The 23,603-nt window shown below is 28.9% G+C and overlaps 1 protein-coding gene across 3 annotated transcripts in view; it reads left to right on the plus strand.

Annotated features, from left to right (window-relative positions):
- The window catches only part of LOC111681488 (protein TIS11), a 56,698-nt gene that overhangs the window by 26,909 nt on the left and 6,186 nt on the right, over window positions 1–23,603 (plus strand). The window contains exon 1 of one of the 3 annotated variants that reach the window (XM_023443280.2): window positions 23,004–23,133. The exons of the other annotated variants lie outside the window; for them this stretch is intronic. The gene's annotated coding sequence lies outside the window, so the exon portion shown is untranslated. Of the gene's footprint in view, window positions 1–23,003; window positions 23,134–23,603 lie in introns of those variants that run through there. 3 annotated transcript variants of the gene reach the window in all.

A 23,603-nucleotide genomic window follows, 5' to 3' on the forward strand; every position in this document is an offset into this window, starting at 1 on the left:
GATACACGGTTGTCAGATCTTACAATGTTGTCAGCAAGGGTTTTTTTGCAACATTGTAAGAAAAAGCATTTCTAACAATGATAGACATTTTCCCTGCCAACATTGTAAGATCTAACAACCCTGTATACATGTAGAATGAAAAACATTTAAGTACGATTTTGCTAAGGAAAACTTAAAATAAGTACAGAAATTCTGAAATCAAGTACGAATTGAGCTCAAATCAAAAATATTATTATTGACAAAACCACACAAATAACTTTATTCTGAAATTCAGTAGAAATAGAAATTAAATTAAGAAAACAATTCTTAAAATAAGAACATTTTGGAGTTATTTCAATCTTAATCATTTTCAAATTAATTTTATTCAAATTAAGTTTGCATTAGATCTTCAATTCAAATCAATAATGCTTAACATCCCAGCAAAATCTTTACTTACCCGGTTAGTAGGCAAGTAATGTTAGAGTAAAATGTAAGTAGTTACTTTTTGGGTGAATAACTACTTATTATATTCTCTTACTCAATACCCCATTAGAAAGTAGAAATAGACTACAAATTCTATTCAAACAAATAATGTATGTTACTGACAACTATAACTCATTGCCAAGTAATATATGAAATAAGTGCATTACCTACAATACTCATTACCAAAATTTTAAAATATTTTACTGGAATAATAAGTACATTAAGTGATCAATTTTACTACTTGAATCAAGTATATTGTAGGTTTCTATACTTGAAACGAAAAGTAGACTTTTCGACTTTTTTCATTTAGTTAAAAGTCGACTTTCGACTTTTTTTATTTAGTTAAAAGTCGATTTTTCGACTTTTTTCATTTAATTAAAAGTCGACTTTTAGACTTTTCGACTATAAGTTTTTATAAATAGTCGACTTTTTTCGACTTTTCGATTTTTTGACTATTTTCGACTTTTTCCCGACTATTTTTTGACTTTTTTTCGAGATTTTAGAGTTTTTGACTTTTTTCCACTTTTTTAAATTTTTCGACTATTTTTGACTTGTTTGTACAATTTTCGACTTTTTTTGACCTTTTGACTTATCGACTTTTTACGAAATTTTGACTTATCGACTTATCGACTTTTTTCGACTTTTATTAACAAAGTCGACTTTTCGACTTTTTTCACAGACGATAGTCGAGTTATCGTTTTTTTTTTTTTTGGAACAAAATAGTCGACATTAACTTTTTTCGACAAAAAGTCGATTATTCGATTATTCGAAAGTCGATTTATAAAACCCTACTGCAGATCAACTGATCTGACAGAACAAAGTCTTGCGGGCAACTAGTTTAGATTGCCTGGAGTTTTTGTTCAATCATATCATTCCATGTAAAGACTGAGGATACATTTGTTCATCGCCGGTTTGTAGTCCCTGCAAGCTAGATATGGAGATTTTATCAAGGTAATATTTATCGACTTTTTTCACAGACGATAGTCGAGTTATTGACTTTTCTAGAACAAAATAGTCGACTTCGACTTTTCGACAAAAAAGTAGATTGTTCGATTATTCGAAAGTCGATTTATAGAACCCTAGTATATTGTACAATTCCGACACTGCTTTGGATAGATTTGAGTATGAATTATCTTTATTTCTTTTAGTGTAGAGATCTGTGATGCAGATATGGTCTTAGATATAAGCTTATCATTTAGGGCGAAGTGTATTCTGGCTGTAGGGAAATATTTTAAACTCGTTGTTGACGCCTTAACCATTAATAATAAGCACTTCTTTCCGGGATCTCAATATAGATCTCCAATTTTGTCTCTTTATTTACAGGTGTTTTTAAAAGCCGTAATATATTTTTAGTAATACAGAAATATCGCAAAGATAATTGTTTTATTTTTATTTAAAAAAAACTTAATATAAGAAACCACATTAAATATTTAAATTTATGCATGTACAACAGAAGTTTAGTTTAATATTAAAAATAAAATGTTTTAATTAAAATTAAACCATATACATGGGTGGTTATTATCATATTATTGGTAAATCGTCATGTGATAAAAAACAAAAAAAGTTAATGACCTCTTTAGTTTTTAAATTGTGCAATATAATTTTTTTACAGTTCATGACAATGAGATTTTTAATTCTATCAACAATTTACTAAATTTGTTAATTTCTAATTTAAACTTATTATAAATATTTGTGAATTCATCAAAAAAGTATCTTTCCATCTTTAAATTAAAATCAGACTGATACTACTTGTGATACAAAATATAAATAAATATAAACTTTTTAGTATTGTTGTTGAGATTGTATGCAATAATTAATAATGTTTACTAAGAAAACCAAATCTTTGTTTACAAAAATTATCAACTTTTGTTTTTGTTACTGATAATTTAATCTTGCATTTTGTTCTTATCACACATTTTTAAGTGTTTTTTCTTTTCAACTTAGTTCTTTTCTTTATAATGTTATTGTTTTTTTATTTCTTTCACTATTTCTAGCTATAGTTTTATGTGTGTGTGTGTTTGTGTTTCTTTTTATTATTAACTAAGTGTGGTACTAAAGTAAACAATTAATAAAATTAAAACCTACACCACTTGATTCTATCACAATCTAAAAGAAATTGTAATCACATCAAGAAATATGATAACAATTTATATGTTGTCATATTACTGTGAGTGATAGATGCCTACACTCACTGAGAGTTGTTAACACTCAAAGACACTAAGAGCTGTGATACACGGTTGTCAAATATTACAATGTTGGCAGTAAAATGTTTAGAAAATGTCTAACAATCGTGTAAACTTAGACTAAAACTTTAATTTAACATTTCCAGAGTACATCTATTTGACATTTCCTTATATTCTAATCTATGCCTAAAAGTTAATAATTAATAAATTGAATTTGTACATTTCCATAATTAATCTTATTAGTTATCAGGTTTATTGCCACCTGAGGCATGTTGTCAGGCCAACCATTTTGGGACGGAGTAACTGTGGCGTTAGTCTCTAATCTAAGGCAGATGTGATAAGAAAATTAAATTCAGCAATATACTTGCCAATGGAACTCTTTAGAAAAAAATCAGAATACATATTTTGTTTATAATCCATTAAGTATTTTAAACAAATTTTAAATTATCTTTTCTTATCTAAACTGTGTTTGAATAATAAAGTTCTAGTAATTTTACTAACAACTTAAATTAGTTTAATTTATTTTATTTAGATCCTGGTATGGTTTAAATAATAAAAACAATAAGAATATATGTAAAGTTGTTGAACAAGTTTGACAACTCAAATGATTCGTCCTAGTTTCTGAAAAGCACTAGATTCAGATATCAAAGTATTACAAAAGTAAAGTGGAGGTCAAAATCCCCTATAATCGAAAAATCAGCGTATTCCCCTGCTTAGAGCTGATTGCTTAAGACTTACCAGAGATTTAGTCCAATGAGTAGCTTTTATGGTACTGGCCCATATTGTCACGATCCGGCCTTCTTTCTAAAAAAACACTAGATTCGAATACCAAAGTATTAAAAATGTAATTGGTGGTCAGAATCCCATATAATCAAAAAATCGTCATATTCCCCATGTTATATCTGCTAAGACCTAGCAGGCAAATTATGCCAATAAACTATTTCTTTTTTACTCCAAAAAGTAGGTATTCTAAGACTGGTCGATAATGTTGCGGAATCTGTCTATAATAATGACAAATAACTGGTTTTTCATATCCTAATTGTAAATAAGTTCATTCCAAAATGATATGTGGAGATCGTTAAGAACAAAGATTATCATATCAAGTTAATACACTACCCGGCAGTTCGAAAGAAAGCGAATGTATCCGAAAAAGATCACGTTCATTGTCACAGATATACATACGTGCTCTTTGTAAACGAGGGTGAAGACAATCGTCACTTTAGTGTTCCCTTTGTAAGTGAGAGAATGGATACTTGAAAAAGAAATCTAAACTTTTTGCTACCTCTTCGTAATCTATAAGGTGACAATTGACTTCCTCATAGGATAAGCACATGTTAAAATACCTATACACTTGGCCACCCCTTGTGGGGACTTTCCGACCGAACTGCTGGGTAAATTTATACATTTCGCTTGATAGTAAATGTTAAGATTTTTGGGTCTGCTTTTAAAATTTGATTCTAGAATTTGTAAAGTTTAAATCATTACTTCTCGTGTCAGCTCCTTTTTTACAAAAAAAATGTCTATAAAAAGTATTAAAAAACTGTCTATAAAAAGTATTAAAAAACTGGCATCTAAAGGGCACGTACAAATCTAAAGGGCAACAACAAAAACAACACAAGAATACAAATAATAAAAAAATCAACATTTATTTCTACCTGATAATTTAACAACAAAAATTAAATTCACAACTTTGAATCATCTATATATAAACAAATTAAATGAAACAAAAACAACAACAAATGATTGTTAATGTTAAACATTGGAATAACTGGTTTCTCATCAATTTATCCATACCTCTGTCCGTTCGTCCGTCTGTCGATCCGTCCATGAGTTTGTTTAAAAGGCAGCGTGTGTGTGTGTGTATGTGACAGTGTATGTATGGTTATGCATACATATTTAGATACATTTATTATACCTTGAAGGTAAGACAAGCGAGGGACATTCATATTTTTTTTCTGTATGGTCTTGAAAAAAATATATTTTTTTAGCTCATTGATTTGATAAAAAAATGAAGAAGCAACAAATACAAAAATATGTATTAAAATTTGCAGGTTTTAAATGTCTTCTTTTTTGTTTTTTTTAAGATATTAAGTTTATTTTTGGATACTTATTGCCTTTAAGCTTTGCGCATTAATTTAAATTTAAATATTTAAATTTTATTAATTTTGTAAGAAATTTGTTTACTATCGATAGTAATTAATTACTGGTTATTTACAAATTTAATATTTACAAATGTTTTTGTATCAATAGAATAAATTTATATTTATAATTTCGAAAAATAACTAATTTATATATATATTTTTCTTTTTTTAGGTAAGTAATCAAATTAAATACCACATCTGTTAATTAATCTCATACACATTCAGGGTTAAGGTGAGTTTTTATTGTTGCTGTTTTGTTATCTATAAATTGGCTTAGATTTTTAAGGACTTATTAGTTTGAAAATTATCCTTTTTAAATAGTAGTTTGTTAAAAAGGAGAAAATATAATTTGGACTAATTCGTTATTTAGAGCACGATCACATGGCAAAGAAACTGTCAGATCAACAAGTAAATTTAGCAGGTTTCTTTAGACTCTTTTGAATAATGTATTACAATTATGTCAAAATTTGATATTTCCTTCAAAAACTGAGAATACATGATCCGCAGTATGGTAGGACCATGTGATGCAGGCTATCGACTATGGCGTTTCGAAAAATGAACGTGATCCATGCCTGCATTACCTAGGAAACGAAATGGATAGACCTGAGACCTGAGATTATCTCCAATAATAAGCTATAATCATTTTTACATATATTTTATAACAACGTTCACAAACATTTAAACGGATATCGTTTAATCTAAACTCGATTGAGTTGGCAATCAAATGCTAATTAATAATTAAATTAGTTAATCTAAAAATAAATTTAATCTGATGTTTTTTAAGTACAAGATTAAGCTTTACAGTGTTGCCATACAAAACAACAGAAGTCACTATTTTTTATAAAAAATACATGTTTCGTAAAAAAGAAGAAGACAATTGTAAATGTAATATAAAAATTAGTGAAAACTTAAATTTAAAACAAAAAAAAATTATTTTGTTGTCAATAAATAAAATATTTTAATGTTTGCTTTTTACAAAAATGTTATTTTTTTTTGCATCAGCTGTTTACATTTTTGCATTTCTTGCTCAAATTTAAACCATCTCCATTTGGGCGCTTAATCTAGCAAACAAAATTAACTAACTGAGTACTGAAAAACAAATTTCGAGGATAAATTTTAATTAAATCCCTAGCCATCACTTTGTCATTCAGCAAGTGATCTTTGCGCCATGGGTGTACAATAAAATACAATGTCCACTGTCATTAGTAAATCGTTAGTTTTTGCAAGTTAATCCGCAATAATCCAGTACGGGAACACAGAAAAGTGCCAATTTAAAATACCATTTAGAGAACCAGATTGGATGTTGTGTCAGGAAATTCTTCGAGATTGTTAAATGCAGCTACATGGCTGCAGGGAATTATATTCCAAATGACGTAAATATTAATACTAATTGTAGATAGTGTTGTACCTAAGCATCTGTACTAATGGTAACGGTAAGATGGTAAGATGCCTTCCGGATATGTCTGTAAAATTTCTAAACTTAAAACCAGAATATTTCCTTAATGTAACGAAATTGTTAAACCCATTTAATCGCTAAACTGTCAAGGGCACTGTGTATAAATTTGATAATTAAGAACAATTATCACAAATCATAAAAACGATAGCTTTAAAATAATGTGTATCCTGTTCTTGACAATTGAGGACACAGTGTATTAAAAAATTCATTAATCATTCTAATGTATACTTTTTTTAATTTGCAAATTAATTATCTCTAATAATAGAATCAAGTCTATTAAACGCATAAACCACTGAAAAACACACACAAATTGATTTTTGTGGTCATATTATATTGTATTTTTTATTTTTTTTTAGTTTGCAGCTCTTTTTCTTTTATTTCTTTAAACATGATTTTTTTAAGGTGATCGAAGTAGTTTAGTTGTTGGTAGCTGCTTCTTCTACTTCTTTATCAACATCCAATTGCTAAACATATTAAAAGACGAGTTCAAAAAAACTACAAAAAAAAACTAAGAAAGAAGAAGCAAAAAACATCAAAAATAATTTACATAATGTCCATTGATTGAGGTCTAGGTCGATTTAAAACATTTATACAAACACACACACATACTCATATACTAAGCCTCAGTTAGTGTGATTATTTTGTTATTGTGTAAAAATTCGTTAAACTTTATTGCCAGCCACTCTTCTTCTTTCTTACCACCGGTATTATTATTATTTACTTTTGTTGTTGTTATCGTTTTTCTTTACATTTTATTTGCTGTGTGTGTGTTCAATATGTCTTCACACACAAGTCATAAAAAGCTCTAACAGCTTAAATCCAAAAACAAAATAAATTTAATGCTATATTTTGTTTTTGTTTTATTTTGTGTTATTATTTTTGGTAACAAACAATAAAACTTTACAATGAAAAAATATATAGACAACTAATGACGTTATTTAGAGCACGATCACACAGTTTATAATATAACAGACAGGCAAACTGAAAGACATTTTTGAAAAAAAAAAAACACACACAAATACTAACAGTATGTGTTGAAATTTTATTGACATTGCAAATTTAAAGAGATTTCTTTAGACTTTCTTGATATATTAAGTCACAGGTCCACATTACGCGCTTTTCAAATCTGCTTCGCATTCTACCCTTCAAGTTATGCATCAATTTTTTGTTTTATATAAAGCGTTTTTCTAAAGCTTTCATTAAGTTTTTCATCATGAAACTATTTTGATTTATTAAATACGCATTATTAAATGTCAAAATCAGCTGATATGTTCATTTAGATAGTAGATGTTCTTTAAACATTCAATGTGTTAAAGCATTCTACGCTTTTACACTTAGAACTTCCAGCAAACAAATACTTTAATTAAACGTTTTTGACAGACATGTAAAATGCTTTAGCATTTTGTTGAAATTTGGGAATTTATGGAACAATGGACTCCATCGCATGGAGATGATATCCAAAAAATATAAACATAAACGCTTAAAATAAATTAAAAAAGTGAAATATCCAACTTTGTATATGTATATCCTCGTGCTTTTTAACATTTGTCTTCACAATTTAAGAAAGTTAAACTGTCATATTTGTACACTGTAAGCCGAAGTTGTCATGATTATATTTAACGATATAATCTGCTTTTTATGTGAAAACTGAAGTGGCCTTTTGAGAACTAAATTATCATTTTTAATAGATTTAAATAACTTCAGATATTACATCCCTTAGGAACACCGATTGGAAAATTCTAAGGAATTATGTGTTTCTAAACACTGGGCGATAATTCTTTTTATAGACATATTCTACCACTTTTATGTGATCGTAATCATTTACTCTGTTCAAACTTTTTGTTTACAGGTTACTTTGTTTCAATTCACATCTTCCATCGGGGAACTATAAACAAGGTTAACATTATTCTTGTCTAAGTTTTTGTTCCAAATGGTAAAAAATAGTCTTATTTTTCTATGGCATTTTCCCAGAGTTCTTTTTAAGAGGCTGTTTTCTCTTATATGTGAAAAGCTTTAAAAAAACTAGAATATGGCAACCCCTTTAAAACAGCTGTTTTTATTTCTATATTTTCAATGTGATATTAAAAAAGGAGAGTTACAGTAAATGCAAATCATTTCGGCAAAAATAGCAAATTTTTTTTGGGATTTGCAACAATTTCCGAAATACTCCATTAACACATTTTCGACATCGTTTGTGTGTCAAAATGCTTATTAGAGACACTGTATAAGTACACACACATAAAACACAACAAAACACACAAAAAACTCTTGTACATTTGTATTTAAAGTAATAGATTTTTGTTAAGTGTTTGGTTGATGGTTTTTATTTTGATTTTATTTTCGTACAAATGTATTGTTTTTACAGTAATGATGACAATAAAAGGGCAACGTTTTATTAAAGACAGTATTATTTTTCTTTTTGGTATGATCGATGCCAATTGTCTTCGTTCGTTTTATGTGTGTTTGTGTATTTTTAATGGTTTGGAGATGGTGGCGAAAGAAAAATGAAATGAAATGAAATGAAAAAAAAAAACTGGAAATTTTATTTTTTTTTGTGTGAATAAATAATGATTATTGTGCGACTATGTTTGTTGTTGTATTTTAGTAGTAGTTACTTTTATTTTAACATGCTTTTGACCATTCATTTGACCATGACCTAAACTATATTATATTTACCATTTTCTGTATGTGTACAGCACACGCACACACACGCATACAGTCATTCAAACATATTTGTATTAAATTTTAGTGATGGTACGTACGGATGGATGGATGGTGGAGTGACTGACTGACTGTTGGTTAGTTTGTTGATTGTAAAAATAGATTGTGTGCGGTCTATGTATAATTTGGGTTTTTTATTTTCATGTTAGATTGCAAAAAAAAGTAAATAAATAAAACAAAACTCGCACATTTCGCAACTGTAACCATTTGTTTCAGTTTTTTTTTATTATTTAGTTTGTTGTTAAATTGTGTTTATTTTTTGTATATTTTGAAAACTTTTTTACTGATGTCCTTGTTATCTTCCATATTTGTGTAATAGACATTTCGTTTGTTTCTTTTATGTTAAAAATGCCAATGTACGATTTTAAATGCCAAATTGTTTTTGCAGCAGAAAATAAAATATCTATCTGCCTACTTACTATTTTAAACGCAATTAAACCTTGTTTTTTTTAATAGTGCTTAAGTAAATTTTTTTAATCCGAAATAGGGAGCAATAAATGGTTAATTTTTAAAAACTTCCATTACTTTGCAAGTTGTTTGTTTTAGAGGAACAATCTTATTCATGACATTTCATTACGTACTTAGGTAACAAAAACATTATTTCGAAAATATCTTCTAAAACTGTCAAGTTTCTTGTTTGATTTGAGTTTAAAACATTTTTGGATTGTGTGTTTTTAGATAGGTATTACGCTATAAATTTGTTTGTAATACAAATTAGCACTTTGTTGTTAAATTCAATTAAAAATAACTTTTGCATTAAATGAACAAAAACAAGATTAAAAAATGTTGGTCTTGTGAATCGTGAAATTGTAATAACTTTTCACATCATAATTTTGAAATAATTCTAAAGAGTTTGAATTAGAAAAATTCGCGTGAACATCTGAAAAATTATAAAATTCCTAATTTTCTTAAATATTTGATTAGACTTTGTTTCAACTAAAATTCAATGAAAATTACATTTTATGTTGTTTTCCTAATACTGTTTTTATCTTATAATTTATCTAAATGTTGTTATCTTATTTTATAAACGATGTTATCTAAACAATAATGCTGACTAACATTATTGTTTGTATTATTTTTATGTACATATTTGCGAGTTAATCACATACTAGCACAAGCACCAATCATACATTGGACTGATTTCTAGATTATGACCAAAAAGTTTCCCAGCCTTCTCCATACATTGGACTGATTTCTAGATTATGACCAAAAAGTTTCCCAGCCTTCTCCATTTATCTCACAATCAATGGTTCAAAATACTTCTGCGTCTAAGGTTTTGCTGTTCAATTTTAATATTTCATCACACAACTGTATGATGTTAAAGTTAGGATGACTCCTTTGGTGACATTCCATGAGCTGAATTTTTTTGCATGCAGAAAGTTGCAATCCGTAGACCAGCTTTGAATATTTCACCACAGTGTATCACTCAGCGAGCGAGAACACACTGTAATAGCATAATTTGCCCATTTCTTAAGTGATGTCTGCTAGCGCTTTGAGTACCTTGTATCTACTTAGAAATCTGTGCGTAATTGCGGTTACAGTGCTAAGGATGTATACAGTTTTTACCTTCTCATCTTTGACCTTTTGGGTTGTTCATAGTCACCAGTCGTAGTCGACGTCTGAGTTCAAGTTGAAGGTAAACAGGTTCATGTGATGAAGAGTGTGATAACTTTATGTTACGTCCAGTCCCGAAATTGTATATTTTTCCGAGATAACTAAATTATCTAGATCTCAACGTTGTCATATTGTCACAGTCGTCTACGCCTTATGAATGTGTGGGGTGTTTAGAGAAGTAGATGTTAAACAGTAGGGGCATAGGAAACGGTACTGTGCTTCTCCGAACGACTGACGATCACTCAGATTATTCGCAATCGGGTTTTTCAAGTAGTTGAACATTTAGATGTTCTAGAAGAAAACTCTACGAGTTTTAAAACACTTGTCTCTTAACTGAACGAACGACTGACGTTCACTCAGATAATTCACAATCTTCTTCTTCTTCTTCTTCTTAAAGTTGGTAGATATGCTGGGCATACTAAAAGGGTGTGGCATGCCTGACTATATCGAAGGCTACTATGAGTGTGCTTTCAAAAAAGCATCTACTGTTTTAAGCCCTTTGAGAGCTGCTGTTAGATGGGTGGACAGTTGAAGGAGTAGCTGTGCCTCTGTTTTCTCTCCGTTGTGTTCTTCCTTGGTTTTAGTAATGGAATGAAAGGGGGTGTACTTTTTTTCCAAACAAGTACGCTACTCCCCATGGTATGGATATGTCAATATGGCCAATCGCCTTAGATGGTTCGGCAGCGTTGAAGGAGGCCTTCATAAGGTTTGTGAAAGTTTGTAAAATAGAAGTTGGTTCGTCTTATGCATACTTGCGCTACATCATTCTTTTCGTGGGAATGTAGAGCGACCGAACTTTAGACCACAACTTATCTACTTCTAAATTGCATTTGTAGTTCTTCACATGATCCAACCATTCATTCCGCTTGTCCTTATTTACCAAACTTCTTATGTGCCAGTGTATTTAATAATACTATCTTTTGAGAGAACTCTGATCCTGTTACAACTGTACATACCCAAGAATCTGTACGATGAGTTTCTTGTTAGAATTAGTAAAACTTCTCTATGTCATAGCCTATGCTTTTCCTATATACGGTCCAACGTCGATATGTATGTTGCTTCTATTCTCTATGTTGTATTTCCATTTTATGTTTCATTCAAGAATCGCGCTTCTATATTTAACCCTACTTCCTTTATAACAGAGATATACAAGGAAATCATTTAGTGTTGTAAAGACGAAGTTGTTGGATTAAAAAAGAAATAGTAATTGCCTTTACAATTCTAAACACAACAATCTAAACTCTGAACTTTAGATATTTAATTCGATGACAACGATGTAATACCGGCATATCTTTAATGATTAAAATTAATATTCTGTTTTTAAACCGTTTGCATGTATTTCCTTGCTTCGATAAGTTTCACATTTGAGTTTTAGTGACATTTTCAAATTCCCTTTTTAACACAACATCGTAGTGCATTAGACATATTGTTTTGTGTTGTGTTTAATTATGTAGGAAGAAGCATTAGAATAACTAAATACTTGCATTCTCCCATGACTTCCATGAATGGAAAATTATAATGGTGGTTTACTTACTACCAGGTGTTGTAAATATGCGGGTCTTTTCGAATTTGTTAAGGGTGTAGAAGAACTATAAATAAATCTATTTGATTTTTCTGATTGTGCAAATAAAATGAGTGAATAAATAAAAAAAACTTTATTACACTGCGGGTCACACTATATAAATGTTTGGTATTCGTCACTGTTGCCAACTTTGTTTTACATTTCCCATCAAAGTACCCCTAGAAACACTAATCCTTGATGGATATCATATATTGCTGTATATTTTAAAATTTGTTTTTGTTTTATTACACTAAATTGTTCTAAAAAAAACGTTATTGATAATATTTTTTCAATTTCCTCCAACCATAAAAAAACACTTAAAAATATTAATGTGTATGTTTATTATATTTGTTTATGTCTTATTAAATGACTTTGTTAATGAGTTAGAGTTTATTTAAAGAAATGCACGTACTTAAGTTTGGTTATTTTTTTTTTTTTTTTTGTTTCATTACTTGAATCACAATGACTGATAATATGTTCGTATTATATTGGAAATTACAACATTGTTGTTTTTGTTTAGCTGTGACCGTAAAGAAATTTTGATAAGAAATTAACTTAAAAAAAACACACTCTTTTTCAATTCCCCTTTTCATTTTTGTGTGATAAGCAAAGAAAATAAATCGAATTATTTATGGAAATTATCTAGAAGAAAAGAAAAAAAGAAACAAACATGTTTTTTTAGAAGTAAAAAATCTACGCATAACTCCGGATATAAATAGAATAATTTCGAATTTTCAATTAATTGGCATGACTGAAATTATTGTGTAAAGGATTTACTATACATATAACTATCTTATCTTCTAAAATCGGGTTGAAAAACCTTTTGTTTGAATGTTGGACTAACATACATCATCAGCATCAAGAAAGCCATTGTAGAATCTCCTGTACACCACCTTCCTAGATTATCTTTAAACAATCGAAGAATCGGATGTTTTACGATCGTACAGCTGTTGCTCGATTGACCGTTTTTGGCCTAGTATGACTCTGGTTGTTTTGGAGCGAAGATCCCATTGTAGTGAGATCTATTGCCAAACGGCAACAGTCGTAATAATTGATCATTGGTTTCCATTGACCGTAACGCCAGTTTTCAAATCATAATTGAAGAAATAAAGCTCCTTTCACTAATCAAACATTAAACTAATCGGTTTAAGCGATTTATACACATATAAACTGTCTGACGTTGCATTTTTCTATTCATAATGATTTGCCAGATTATACTGAGCATAAATGTCAAAAAGTGTGCACAGTATGACAGTTTAAAGTTCTATTGGAGTTTACTTTTCAAACGTTCATTGGGTCGAATAACAAATCGCTCTTTTGCAAGTGCTATAGTCATTTAAAAGTATATTTGATTTATGTTCCTAAAGGGCCCTTCAAACGATCACACTTTACGTACGACAAGACTAATGAAAAAGTAAAATCAAATTCTATCCGTATAACAAAAAAGAGAATAAAAGTCGTATGATTGGTATAAAACAACAAAAAAGTAAGATGGAAACAGCTGTTTCACTTTTTAATATGTGCTTACATAAAAATACATCCCTGATCTAATGAGACCTGCTTGTTTTTTTAATCATTTCAAAAAATGAAGAGAGTCATATGCGACTGTCAAATGTTCCATCCTGTATTCTCTCTTAATGTGTGATGCTTTCATTACATATTGCGTTTAGACGATCCCATCCGTACTCTTCTACACAAGATTTTGACAGATCATATTACTTATGTGATCGTGTAAAGCCGGCTTAAACATTTATATCAAGATACGTATGTATATACATTCGCCCTGTTTTATACGAACTCTCATTTGCAAGAAGTTGAAATCGGTCATCGATTTATAAAGATTTGCATTAAAGGTGAAATATTTCTGAAATGCTGCGGTTTTTAGGAATGTTGTACAAAAATATAAGATTAGGTTACCTAGGGCCGCATACGTGATCGAAACATCATTTTTAGATGATGAGATTCGATATCGAACATGAAATTTAGTACATTAAGGCGTAATTTTGGTATCAAAATGTGTTTTCTATATAAATGCTTGTTCCATCATGTAATTCCGAGATCGGTTATCTCTCTCTTTTTAGACATATATCTTTAAGAAAATATGTAGAGATTTTGCCTTGGTATTATCAAATGTTTCGGAATTTTTTCACGGCAGATTAGTGGTCATTCGTAAACTGTAAGAAATTTTATGATTTGGCTCAGGAATTTCCAGAAAGACTTAAGAATTCCCAATTCTTAAGCTATTCCATTGATCTCATGATTGCTCCTTTGCTGTTTATTAAAATATCTTATTTTGTACATTGGCTTTTTTTGTTAAAAGTTGTACGTTCCCTTTTCCCCTTAATAGTATTAAATAAAATGGCGCCATTAAAGGAACTAAAATATTTTTTGTTTTAGCATCGTGACATTTATAAATATATGAATTAAACGTCAAAATTAGCATGAGCTTAACAAAATACATACGTCACAAAAACAATAACAAAATAACAAACAAATAACACGTTTGACAGGTACATTTTTGTTGTTTAAACTTTTTTATACGATTTACATTTTAATTTTTTTTTAAATAAATTAACGTAATTCTTAAAAATAACATTGCGTAAGAATATACAATAAAATAATAGTTAAAACAAAAAAATTCTAACAGAGTTGCTGCTACAATTAGCTTGTTTTTATTAAAAAGGTTTTAAGAATTTTAATTTATAATTTTTTGAAAAACTAAGGAAATTACCGAGTTGTGTGTGATTAATAAGTAATTACATATTATTTGGAAATGGTTAAATAAAAATAGATAATTGGAAATTTTATTAAATATAATTAGAATTTATTCAAATAGGGAAATTTTGAAAAAAAAGAAAATATTTTCAATATATAAATAAAGAAGTTTTTTTTAAAGAAGATTTTGAAATTTCGGTATTATGGAATTTTAACAAATATTATATTTAAAAGATTTACGAAATTTTCAAATTTTAATAGAAAATTTTGAAAATAAAAGTTTTTAAATCTTTTTGAAATATTTTTTTCAAAAATTTCAATATAAAGTTACACGTCTTCTTTTGTATTGTTCTAAAAAAATTTAGGTCAAAAGTCTAATAACAATAATTATGCTGTAAATCCTAAAATTACCACTGGCGATAAGAAAATTTGAAAAAAATTGTATATATCAAATAATCTCATAATATTTATGATGATGTTGGTTTGTTACTTGTACTTATCAGCCACTGTCATTTTTAAAACACTTTGAGTTCAATTGATAATCTTTTTGTTTCCATACAAATATTAAGTAAAAATACTGAATTAGAATAATTCGTTTATTTTGAGATTAAGTTTAAGATTTAGGGAATTGTGAGAGCAAATGAAAGAGAGAGTTTTTTTTTGAGCATCTAAGGATATGAATTTCAATATCTGTCAAATAGATTGAAAATTTTCATATATTTCTTTAGATTCATTTGCGATCGTTTTTTCATTACAACTTAAAAATTATGAAGATTATTAAATGCTCAGATTATAAGGATCACTTTGAAGAGCGTAAAAGAGAACTTCTTCATTAATAGTGAATTGTTTTATTTGAGATATTTTCTCAGTGAACAAAAACACCACTATTTTATTATCGTGTCTCTCTGAATACTAATTCTTAACATATTTAATACATACTTTTGGTTTTTCTACTCGAAAAATTTTTATTTACACATAATTATTCTTTGCAGGGGGTTTTCTTGCCATCTCGAAATCCTTTTTACACAAGCAGTTTAAAATAATTCACTCATAAAACTAATGATGACAACAGAGTTTTCTTCCTGATGAAGGAAATGATGGGGGTATTTTAAAAAGAAATATATAGTTTTTTTTACAATAAACAAGACTATAAAATTTTAAAAAATGAAAACCCAGAGACCCTATTTCTTTAAAATATTGAACAGAGCTGAAATTCAATCAGACATCAGAATTTCTCCATCAAAGCAGGAGGAGATTCGGATTCAGCGCTACTCCATCCTTTATAAAAAAATACTTTGGCCTTTAGGTTAAAAATTTGTTGGCCTGTTGTTCTTAAACTTAACCCATAACTGATCACAAGGTAATGCGTTGAAATTGATATCTTTAATGCATTACCTCTGGTGAATAAAGTAAGTAGTTCTGGAGAAAAACAAATTACTTACTGCTGGTCCAGACAGAGAAACTTTTGTTTAATTTTCCTAAATGTCTACACAGAGAAACTTTAGTTTCAGCAACTAAATATTAATTGTATTGATTCGTTTTTATACAAATGAGCAGAATAAAAAAAACAAGTTCCCGTGTACAAGAAACTCCGTACTGCGAGTGAGATTACTGAAGTTTTTCTCTTTTTCTTTAACACACAAAGTCAAAATATTCTAAAAAAAGTTCCCTGTGTAGACCGGCAGGAGCACTTCTTGCTGGTTTACTAAGAGTGGTTGTTGGCAATCAAATGCTAATTAATAATCAGATTAGTTAATCTAAAAATAAATTTATTCTGAAGTTCGCAGTGTTGCCATACAAAACACTAATCGATAAATTAATCATTTTAATGTTTATTTTAGTATAAAAATTTTATTATCTTTTTGCATCAGCTGTTTACACTTTTGCATTTCTTGTTCAAGTTTAAACCACCTCCATTGGGTGCTTAAACAAGATTAACTAATTGAGTACTCAAAAACAACTTTCGATGATCACTAATCCTTGCCCTAAAGATGGAAACTTAGTGACTAAAAAGCTGCGACTAACTTCCCTTTAGATTACTTAAAGACGCTAAAGTGATGATTGGCTTTATATAGAAAACTACTTCAAATATTAAAGGGGAATTTTTATTTCCATTTATTGGGTATTAAAAATCACTGTATGTACCTGTTTAGCATAACTCGAAATATATGAAATTCTATTAATGGTAGTTTAATCGAAAGTAGATAAAGTAGATACTTAAAAAATTCCCCTTAATTAAGCTACTGATTTTTTTTTTTTTTTCATTTTGTATATTTTAAATCTGTTAAACTAAAAGAATATATAAACAAAATTTGTTACTTTTTTGTATGAATGTCTTAGCAGAAATCTGGTTGTATGAAATTCGCGTAATTGCTTAACGATGAGTTAACAAAACACAAATACTAATGCGATTAGCAACTCCACCAACACACCTCGATATATGTATTTCATTTTATTAAGAAAAAATAAAGATTATAAAAAATAAAAAATAAACTAGTAGTTTGTCTGACCGTACATAGAGGAGAAGTAGCAAGTAAAAACAGCGATTGCTGCAGCAACAGCGCAACACAGTTGCTTAATAATTTAAAGCAGTCAAACAAGAAACTACGCGACCAAACACAGCCACTTAGCCTGCCTGCATGCCAGCCACAAAGTTAAAGCTAAAACTACCCAACAACCAGTCATTCATTGATTTGGCCAACAAAGTAACCAATCTAACGACTGAAACCAGAAACAAATCTTAGGACTGGCATAACAAATAAACAAACAAACCAGTGAACCAGCCAGCCATGCAGATATATTATATGTATTTTTAATTTTTTCAATTTTGTTTAACATTACACTCGCGTAATATTTGCCACTCTTGCTCACTGCACTCACTCCCTTATGGAACTATGTTGCCACTTAGTGCTGCTTTATTAAATAACAGACTTTACTTAAAAAAATAAGTATACATTTATCGAAAATTCTATTATCAAAGTTGCTTATTAACAATCTTAGTTAAACTTCGTTTAAAGTTAAACAACTAAAATTATTACCCAGTTAAGCTAAACTGCAAAGTTGGATTTATATAATTATAAATATGTTTAAAGTTTAGAGAAGACCTCACAAATTGTTTGAGTTTACTAGACCAGTATGTCCTCAGTGTTAGGATTGTACTGTGTCATAACATCCATTGTTTTAATCATATACTACCAATTGCTGCATTTCTTATAATTTTGTAAGTTGTGTGTACTTTATTGTTCTTATAAGACTGATTCCTCTAAGCTCCTCAAGACTCTGAAAGAATTAAAACCCAAACTGTCATATTCATAACAACTTACTTCCTCCTTTGGTCATTTCCTCCTTACTCCAGAGAGTATCTGATTTCATTATATTTCTATATACTAAGTCAAGTTCATGGAAAATTTCCCGGCATGCTGTTCATGGCTCTTGCCAATTTATCCGCTATTTCATTTTCATGTATGTTATTGTGACTCGGTACCCAGCACAGATTCAATGCGTGTTGTTGGTTGATAACCTGTAGCTTTCTGCGACAATTACTTTAAATATAACATTTCAGATTGTTAATGCCTTTATGGCAATTTGGCTAATATCGCATGTAAATATTGGTCTCATAGGTATTAGCCCAGCTGCTTCAGCCACTGCGAATATTTCAGCTAGAGATATGCTTCATTTATCATCTAGTCTAAAGTTGTGTCTAATGCCTATTTTTACCGAAAATGTCACCGCCTTTCCCAATTTCCTTCTTTGGGTCATCAGTGTATACCACCTTAATGCCTTTTTGATTTATTACATTCCAATTTCCCCAAGATGGAATGATTGCGAGAGCCTCTAAAAATTAAGTCTTCCTCCCTAATATGGTGAAACTTTTTATTCAGTTGGTACCGGATAGAGTCACCCGCTACTTCTAACAAATTAAGGTAGATTTGTTAGTGATGAATTCTTAACACATTCTACTTTAACAAAAATGATGTTGCCCCCCAATTCTTCATCCTTCTCGTCTAAACAACTTCTGTAATAATGAATTTTATCAAGAACCAAGAACTTGACATTATAGATGTCATAGATGTAAGCGACGTCTCGAGAATTTGTTCTTGAAGATGTTCCATTTAAATGATTTTGATTATAATCGATTACTTTCGAAAAATCTCTGACAGGATCACTAATCACTCAATTCTCCTGTTTAAGCGATTGATATGAAATCATGCAATACTTGAATTTGCTAAAGATTGATTAATCGATTATGTATTTGTTATTATTATGTCAATAAGATCTGGTTACACTGGATTCTATAAAATGTTTTTATGTGTGTGTGTATTACAGAACGAATATATTTTTACAGTACTGTGCAAAACGTGAACGTAAAAGATTAGGAACTTTTATATTTAAAACAAAATAAATTTTTACATAAATATTTGTTAAAGGATGTTGTTGTTGTAACAGGTTGGCTGTAACTAGATGTTCTTACCTATAGTTGATACAGCTGTTGCTGACTTGACAATCTTTGGCCGATGGAGAATCTGGTCGTTCCGGAGCAGAGATCCAATTGTCGTGTTAAAGGATGTAAAGTTCATTACTAAAAAGTTACATTCATACACTCTTTTTGCTTATGTTTTAAACAATACTGTCAGGGGTTATAAACTCAAAAAAGTCTCCTAAAATGTATAAATATTTAATTTCTTTTTAATAATTATAGCGATTGGAAAATAACAAGAAAAATAATTTTTGTTGTTTATGTGTTGCACGGTACTGTTAATTGTTATTGTCGTAATTGTAATGCTGTCGCGACGTTAATAGGAGTTAAAATTGGTGGGGAGAACTAACTAAACAGCAGCTCTTTGCCGCACAGCTTTAGCACATTTATTACGTCTGTCAGACTGACTGACTGTCGATCGAGAGATAATTCGTTTCTTTATTTCATTCAAACATCTATCCAAAGTATATTTATATACTTTGCATCTATCCATTCGTTTGTTGGTCGTTTAGTTAGTTCGTTCGTTCATTCGATCGTTTTTTTTTTTTTTTTTTTGTCTTTTTCTTTTAAACCCGTCATCGTCGTCGACATTTGTAAGTATTTGTGAATACGTTGTTGCGTCAGATAAAATATACGTTACGTTTTTATGATTGCAAATAATCGAGATTTAAAATTGGAGGAAAAAAAGTTGCTAATACTAATACGGCGGCTGACTGCTGCTGGTTGGTGTTGCTTTTGTGCTGTTTGTTACTTTTGCTGCTGCTGTTGTTTTTCTTGTTGTTGATGATGTAGTATGTGGTAGTATTTTTTTTTATTTATTAAATTTTTATTTATACCATTTAGTTCCTGTTCCACTTAAATACGTAAGCAAAAACAACAATCTACGTAGCTGCAAGCGTGTTTCGTTGGTTTTGCTACCATTTTATGTGCAATATTACACTTACACATCCAAACAACTAAATAGGTTTTATTATAAAAAAGAAAAAATAAAAATAAATCTGATTCAATATGAATTGCTGCTGCAGTGTTCCTGCTGTTGTTGATTATATGAACGAACACAGACAAAGAATTGGAATTGTAAGTTTGAGTTTTAACATTTCATAGATTAGTGTCATTGTAAGTGCAAGTAGTTCGAGAAATGTAGTTTATTTATGTCTTTGCGTCAATGCAAGTGATTTTATTTTAATTTTTTTATTTTTTCATTATTTTCTTTCTTATTGCTGTTGTCTTTCTGCATTTTACTTTTTTCATTGTAAACAACCATGGTTAAACACTTTATTATAAATATTGAAAGGAAAAGTAGATTTATTGTGTAGATTATTAATTAATAATGTTAATATTAAAGCTAATAAGAGCAGTAGTTATGAATGGTTTAACTGTAAATAGTTCATGAACTTTTAAATGTCATTATTTATTTGAAAGTAAGTTAATTAGGCCAAGGTGGGAAATCTTTCCTAAATACTGTATAAAAAAAGAAAACCCAGACTATAGCATCTGGATAATTAATTTATTTACACATTTTCTTTTCTACCTTACACCTTTTACACAAAATTACCTGGAATTCATGTAATAAGTGGTTTAAGAGAAGAAAAACAAACATTTAATTACTTAGTAAATTCCTGGGAAATTTCGCGAATTATAGGCAATTAGGTAAAAATATGAAAGAGATTTAATAACTTACAGTTTTTTTCATATTTAAGAAATGTAATGTTTCATAACATTTCAGTAACCTGCAAACAGTACAGCGCAAAACATAAGCAATAAGTTTAGTTTCATTTTAACAAGATTACATACATATTTAAAAAATGGTAATTTTAGAAAAGTGTTGAAAAATATTAACAAATCAAGAAACAAAAAAATGTGAATATAAATATTGGAAGAATACAAATAAAAAAGAATATAATTACATTAATAATTTGAATGTGGAATTCAAATCATACAGTTTCCATATTTTATCAATTTTAGTGGCTTTATAATACCAAATTTTCTACAAACAAAATCTTGAGAAATAACCAATCATTGAACTAGTTTTTATTCAGCTTCTTTCTTTAGGGTCAAACTACTTAGGTTACATTCTATATTGTGTCCTATCAACCGATACTTAGCAACTCACCATTCTTGTATGTAGTAACTTTAAAAGTTTCTAATCCGTCCTTCTCGAGTAATGTAATATCTGAAATAATATGCAGCTTGACTTGCAAATGTAACCACTTACCTATCAACATAATTTTCAATAATAATATAGAAGTACTTTTATAATGTCTTATTAATAATGTATTATAAACATACATACTTTCTTCATTCATTAGTCGGCTTCTTCGATAAGATATAGAAGCTGTATACATTTTTGCTGACGATTTACATTGACAGGTCAACAAACCGTTTGATTACAATAAAAAATTGGAATTAATAAAAATCTCTTAATCAATCAATGTTAGTTGTAATTGTAATTGTTGTAATTGGCCATCTAAACCTAAGTTATAAGTAAGAACACACATTTAACAAAAACAATAAAATAATGGATTCGGAAGAAGAAAAGCTTAATATTTTATGTAAATAGTAATTTTCTGATTTTTTTCTGATTTTCGATATTATTACTGTTTTAAATGTTTATTTATATTTTTCTATAATTTTACATTTTATAAAAATGATATTTGCAAAAAACAGCTGTTCATTGTTTGTGTTGTTGAATGAAAAGTTGGCAATGCTAACTAAGTTAACTGATACTAGATCCATAACAGAAAAAACACAATCATCGGTTAAAGTCCGCCTAAAATTTGTTCCGAGTTTAATCTAACAGCAATTTAAACCTAGTTTAACTGAGTAGTAAGAAAACCGCCTTAAAGCTATTGACTACCGAATTAGTTATTAAAAGTGATAATCGATATTGCCGATAAAAAATTGTTTTGTTGTCTTTATTTGTATGTTATGTTTTAAAGAAATTAAAGCGACATGGTCAAAATTACCGTTCGAGAGGACCAATTTATTGTGTCGCCAAGGCACTTAGCTAATTGCTATTTTCGGTAACGGCAATAAGGCGGAAGGTTTTATTTTTAGCGGTATTTTTAGGACAAGATTGACGTCCACTCAACTTTTGTAAGTTAGGTTTGCTTAAAATTAGGTGGAAAAGTACAATTTTATTTTAAACTGCCCCCAAGGAAGATTCTAAACTAAAAAAAATTTTGTGTTTAATTGTAGATTTTCTCACTGTGTATATTTTGTTATTAAAATAGAATTATGTAAACTTGTTTTCATTTTTTAAATGAAAGGGAAATTCTCATACAAAAAAAAGAAATATAAAAATGTATAGAAGTAGCATAGAAAAAGAATTGAAAATAAATGTTCATAAATACAACAACAACAATACATAGAGTACATAATAATAATGATACTTATCTACCTACCTACATACACACACATACATATATAGTACATACCAACATACATATGTATATAACTAAATACATACATATTTATTAGAAACAAGAGAGTAAAACAGACTTAAAAAATAAACAATTTAAAACTCTGTTTCTGTTTGTGTTGTACTGTGTGTGTTTGTTATTGGCGTTGTTGTTGTTGTTATTAATGTTAATCGCATAATAAGATAGAGGAGCTCTGACATCTAATAAGGGTTGCCATATTCTACACACATGTGTTTAGTAGATTGTATTGTTTACTTTTAAATTCAATTCGTGTTCAACACGTGTTTGTTTCATTCGCTTTTGATTTTTTACTTATTTAGTTTACATTGAGATTTGGTTTGGAGAGGTCGTCCTCCCTCACGCTACAAATAACGTCTTAACGTGAGTTTATAAATTATTTCGTGGTTTGTTTGTTTGTTACATTTATTTAACAAAATAATAATAATAAAAATTGTGATATTTTAATAAATTATTTAATACTAAGTCGTGTTTTAATAATTAAAAAAATATATATTTTTTTTTTTGAAATATGAAATAAAGATAAGAAAAATGTTTGCATTATATACATAGCTAACTGTTCGAAATAACAGAGTGTTTAAAGTTCAAAATATTTTGTCTTGAAAAATAAAAATCTTGTTTATAACAAAAAAAATAATATCCAATTATTTAATTTATTTAAAGTTAAAAATAAATATATGGTATTAAATGGTTTAAATATATTTTTTTCAATAATACAAATCCTAAACAGTTAAAAAAATATACAAAAAGCTGTATAACTGTATTAAAAAAACTCAACATTATTTAAACTAAAAAAACGAAATTACAATAATAATTTTATTATTATGAAAAAA

The sequence above is a fragment of the Lucilia cuprina genome, chromosome 3, assembly GCF_022045245.1.
Source record: "Lucilia cuprina isolate Lc7/37 chromosome 3, ASM2204524v1, whole genome shotgun sequence".
NCBI lineage: Eukaryota > Metazoa > Arthropoda > Insecta > Diptera > Calliphoridae > Lucilia > Lucilia cuprina.